This window comes from Dipodomys spectabilis, unplaced genomic scaffold (genome assembly GCF_019054845.1).
Source record: "Dipodomys spectabilis isolate Male_0828 unplaced genomic scaffold, ASM1905484v1 ptg000567l, whole genome shotgun sequence".
NCBI classification, from domain to species: domain Eukaryota; kingdom Metazoa; phylum Chordata; class Mammalia; order Rodentia; family Heteromyidae; genus Dipodomys; species Dipodomys spectabilis.
Genome location: NW_024871244.1, coordinates 4,043,958 through 4,049,852, shown reverse-complemented (window position 1 = coordinate 4,049,852; position 5,895 = coordinate 4,043,958). Strand labels below are relative to the sequence as shown.

Below are 5,895 nucleotides of genomic sequence, written 5' to 3'. Positions count from 1 at the left end.
TCCCTAATCACCAGTGTTGGGCATCTTCTCCTTGTACCTTTCATGATATCCACAGGGCCTTTTGTGACCCTGGATGCATTTTGACCAATTTTTACCATGTGTGTTATTGTTACCTTCAAATAGTTTTTACAGAAGAGTTTTGATTTAACGAGTCCATTTATGTGCACAGCGTATCTTGTACAAGCATTCTCCCTCCATCAGTTTCATTTCCTCCAACTATCCCAAACCCACCTATATCATTCAGTTTCCAAGTTCCATTTTCACATACATATATTGAGACTGATATGTACATCCTCCCACCATTCTTCTCTCTATTCACTTCCCCTACCATTAGCATACACATGCTCTAGTCAAGACACATTTCAGTTTCCTGATATTCATTTTTGTTAAACTATTAGCTTTTTGATGGGGTTATGCCATGGAATCTCACTCCAGCCTATACCATACTTTAGTCAGTTTGGTATGGCATACACACACCCACACCCACACCCACACACATATATTTATATATATGTTTATGCTCTAGATATATGTCATGCTAGCTTATACCATACTTTAGTCAGTTTTGTATGACCAGTATGTTTGTTTTAGGTATAAGATCCACATGTGTTCTATGCACTAGTGGCTCATGCCCATAATTCTAGTCACTTGGGAGACTGAGGACTGATTGTAGTTCAAAGCCAGTCAGGCAAGAAAATCTGTGATATTTTATCTCCAATAAACCACCCAAAAGCTAGGAATGGAGCTGTATCTCAAGTGGTAGAGGGCTATCCTTCAGTGAAAAAAATAAGGGACAGCACCCTGAATTCTAGACCCTGTACTGGCAACAAAAAAAAAAGTTTAAAAAGATTTACATATGAGAGGCGACATGAGCTCCTTATCTTTCTGAGCCTGGTTGCTTCACTTCAGATCCATCCATTGCCCAAAAACAACAAAAAATTCTTCTCTCCGTCTGTCTGTCTGTCTGTCTCTGTCTGTCTGTCTGTCTGTCTGTCTGTCTGTCTGTCTCTCTCTCTCTCTCTCTCTCTCTCTCTCTCTCTCTCTCTGTGTGTGTGTGTGTGTGTGTGTGTGTGTGTGTGTGTGTGTGTGTGTGTAATGGTCCCGGGACTTAACTCAAGGACTGGATACTATCCCTGAGCCTTTATGCTCAAGATTAGCATTCTACCACTTGACTCATCTCTGCTTCTGGCTTTTTAGTGGTTAATTGAAGAAGAGTCTCACTGAGTTTCCTGCCCAGGCTCCCTTTGAATCACAAGCAGCATCAGATCTCAGCCTTCTGACTAGCTAGTATTACAGATGTGAGCACCAGAACCCAGAAGAAGTATATATGATGTTACTTTTTCTTTTTCTTTTTTTTTTTACAGGAGTCTAAAGTTCCCTGAGTCTCATAAAAAAAGGCTTTATGTTTAGACTCTTGACCATTGTTGGAACTTTTAAGACTTTGGAGAGTCTTAAGGTTTTGCCTTTTGAGAGGAACATTATCCTGAAGGTCCAGGGGCAGAATGTTATACCCTTAAAATGAAATATCCCCCAGCAGCTCATATTTTCAAGACATACTGCCCAACTAATGCTGCTATTTTGTGAGAGTATGGAAAATTTGGGAGGGTGCACTGTCTGAAGGAAGTAGGTTAAGGCGGGGGGGGGGGGGGGGTTGAAGGTTATACAGGGTCTCCAGTTCCCTCTCCTTTCTCTGCTTCCTGGCCTTCGTGATGTGGGCTGCTCTACTCTACCCCATCCTAACCATGATGAACTAACAGCTCTAATACCATGAGCCAAAACAGACAATTCCTTCCTTTGTTCCTGCGAAGTATTTGGATATAACTACGCAAAAATGACCAATGCAAGTACCTCAGCAATACATGATGATTGGGCTTCCAAAAGATGGTACTGACAGATCCAAATGCTGACTTTGTTTTTTTACTCTAGCTCAAAGCTTCTCAAGTTTTACAGAGCACAGGAATTTCTTAAGGATGTTATAAAGTATAAATTCATATTTAACAGCTCTAAGGTAGGCCTGAAGTTCTGCTGGTCAACAAATCATCCTTGGAGGAGAAAGGTATTAGCTTACTTCTGAACTCAAATTTGAAATAGAAGTAGAATGGCAGCCATATTTCAGCATCTTAGACAACCCAGCTTTATCATGGAGCTGGTATAGTTTTCAGATATCAAAACAATATTTTGGAGGATCTAAGTATCTTGTCTGTCCCCACTAGCTCCTTTATATAATTTGGATTACTGATAGAATTATGTATCTATACAGAAGTCTGCTTCGAAGGTGTTTCTGAAAACCAGTGCCTCCAGCTAACAACATTGTTTGTTCCTTGCTTACATAGTCCTTCTTCCTCCTTCTCCTTCTTCTCCTCTTCCTCCTCCTGCTCTAGCCTCTTCTCCTCTTCCTCCTCCTCCTCCTCTTCCTCCTTCATTTTTATTTTTATTTTTTGGTTGGTTGTGGGGCTTTACCTTTTTTTTCAAGGTGGTGTTCTAACACTTGAATCATACTTATTTTTCTGTTTTTTTTTTTTTTAATGGTTAATTGGAGATAAGAGATTCATGGTCTTGTCTGCACAAGCTGCCTTCAAACTGTAATCCTCAGATCTCAGTCTCCTAAGTAGCTAGGATTACAGGCTTGAACACTGGTTCCCACTATTACTGTAAATAGGTATTTAAGAAGAGATTGCTCTACTAAAACCCCAACTTTTAGCTCAGTGCTTATCACTAAAGCACCAGGTTAGGAGAGCAGACTCAGGACACTCTCCCTGGACTGACAGCCCTAGCTCTTCCTCTTAGAACATTCATGCCACAGAACATGGGGAAATGAAGGCATGCATGTCATTAAGGAGATATATGGATTACACAAGCAGGTCACAAAGACAACTGGCACTTAGTAGGCACTGTATAAGATTCAGCTGCAATAACCAGTAAAAATAAACAGTATCACATCCACTTGATCTTGTGATATATCTTCTTTGTCATATATTAATTTGTTGATTTTTTTATGTTCTTTTTGCCTGTCCTTGTGCTTCAACTCAGGATCTGGGTGCTGTCTCTGAGCTTTTGTACTCAAGACTAGTGCTCTACCACTTGAGCCACAACACCATTTTTGGCTTTTTGTGGTTAATCGGAGGTAAGAATCTCATGGCCATTCCTGCATGGGCTAGCTTTGAACCTTAAACCGCAGATCTCAGCCTCCTTTGTAACTAGGATTACAAGAATGTGTCACAGGCACCTAACCCTTTATATAATTTTGACACATTAAAAAATATTTGCCTTGAGCAAAGACACACAAACAAGAAATTATTCATCCAGACAATAAATAATTACAGAAAGAAAGGTGACTTTCAAGGCACTGAAGCTGCTCTTTCTTGGCTTCATCAAGATGTAATCGAAAGGAGTAACTACTGAGAGTTGAACTTTCAATTGAATTAAATTTAAGTCTATCTGAAGATTATGGCATCCAGGGTTGAATGTAGGGCCTGGGCACTGTCCCTAAGCTTTTCAGCATAAGACTTGAGAAATGGTTCCCCTTGGGGCATTTTTGGTGGTTGATTGGAAATGAGAGTCTCAGAGACTTTCTGCCATGGGCTGGCTTTGAACTACAATCCTTAGATCTCAGCCTCCTGAATAGCCATGACTATAGGCATGAGCCACTGGTACTTGGCACTTTTACATTATATTTAATGAAACTCTTGAAACTCAAAGCATTTTACATTTTGTGTACAGTTTAGCTTCACTGTAACATCCATTGGTGGTAATAACCACTGGGATATGTATATAATATTACCAAAATATTTTCTACATTATGGGGATGTGTGTATTTACTTATTATCATTACTACAGATCATTTTCACATCTTGAGTTATTTGATGTTTGCAAAATTAATCACATCAAGCAGTATTTTCAATAACTCATGCTAATGCAGTCTGATTGTATTTCATGAATGTATTTAAGATTGCAACCTCTTAGCAGAAAAATGATCAGTAAAATATGTGAGACCTCTTATTATAAGGTCTACAGTAAATTCAGAAACAAGTGACCAGATAATATCAGCAAGAGACAACTTATCTCCATTTCAGCAATCCTAAAGCTGTTCTTAATCCTAAAACAAATAGCATTGGTTTACTTACAGTTATTATGGTCCTTTGTGATTTGGAAATTAAGATGCAATGCTCATAGGACAAGCCCTAAGAACTTGTATGCTAACCTTGCTGGAAGGAGAATAGGAATAAATGGGGAAGTGGTCTGAATCCAGAAGTCCAATGGGAAGACAATAGCCTCTTCTCTTAAGTGGATGGTTTTATGGTGGTGTAGTGGCAGCTTAAAGGTACCAGAGACAACATTGGCTTACCACTGTGCTTCACAATGTATGGTCTCTTGTATAGGTATTAATGTTGTTGAAGAAAGAATTTTCAGGTTGGTATGTAACTCAGTGGCAAAGTGATTGTCTAGCAAGCACAATGTACTTGGTTCAATTACAACTACCAAAAAAGAACAGACCAAAAAAAGAATCTTCTGTTGGCACTGGTAGTTCACACCTGTGGTTCTACCTCCTTAGGAGGCTGAGATCTGAGGAACAAGGTTTGAATCATGAGGCTATTATCTCCAATCAACCAGCAAAAAGCTAATAGTAGAGGTATAGATTGAGTGGTAGAATGTAAAACTTAACAAAAAATGCCAAGCAAGAATGAGAGGACCTGAGTTCAAGCCTCAGTTCCAGCACAATTAAAAAAAAAATCTTCAGAATCAGGGCACTGGTGGCACACACCTGTAATACTAGCTACTCAGAAGGCTGACATCTGAGGATCGAGATTTGAAGTAGGCTGGTCAGAAAAGTCCCTGTGAGATTCTTATCTCCAATTAGACCCTAAAAACTGGAAGTGGCTCAAGTGGTAGAATACTAACCTTGAGCACAAAGAGGCCCAGGGACAGTGCTAAGGCTCTATGATCAAGCCCCAAAACAGAAACAAAAACAAATCTTCAGAAAATTTAAGATGACTCTATCTCTATTAAGCCTGACTGAAAAGTATGTGATTGATGATGAATGACACTAATAACATTTAATAATAATACTTCTGATGAGGATTTATTCTGTGATGGCACTGTGCTGATCACTGTATATAAATGATCTCATTCCAAATTCAAAGTAGGGACTGTGATGTGAAGGTAGGGACTGTGATGTCTCCATTTTACAGATGAGAAAAGAAGGCCCAGAAATATGTGTCCAAAATCAAAGAGTGTGCTCACTTCGGCAGCACATATACTAAAAATGGAACGATACAGAGAAGATTAGCATGGCCCCTGCACAAACTCACAGAGTTAATGGGTGGCAGGATCAGGGCTTAAATGTTGATCTGGGTACAAAGTAAATTTTCTCCTTAAGTTGTGGTAAAAATATTTATTATTTTTCACAATGTGAAAATGTGTAAGTCAGTGACATTTAGCAATTCACAATTTTGTGTTACTATTGCATGATTTCTGGAGTATTTTTATTTCCCCTAAAGAAGACCTATTAAGGAGTAATTCTCCAACATTATATTGCCCCTAACTCCTGGTAGCACTAATTTACTCTGTCCCTACAGATTTGCCTATTCTACAGATATTTTATATCAGTGGAATCATACAATAAATGGCCTTTTATCTCTGCCTTCTTTTAGTTAGGACAGTGTTTGCAAAGTTAGCTTATATCACTGCATGCATCAAAACCTTTTATCCAACCAGGACGCAGTGGCTCACTCCTGTAATCTTACTCAGAAGGCTGAGATCTGAAGAACACAGTTCAAAGCCAGCTGGGGCAGGAAAGTCTATGAGATTCTTATCTCCAATTAACCACCCGAAACCAGGAGTGCCAGTATGGCTCATTCTGGTAGAGCACTAATCTTGAGGGTAAAAAGCTCAGGG

The 5,895-nt window shown here is 39.3% G+C and overlaps 1 pseudogene; it reads left to right on the top strand.

Moving 5' to 3' along the window:
• The first annotated feature begins 5,233 nt into the window (after positions 1-5,233).
• On the top strand, positions 5,234-5,303 carry LOC122100165 (annotated as a pseudogene).
• The last annotated feature ends 592 nt before the right edge of the window (positions 5,304-5,895 follow it).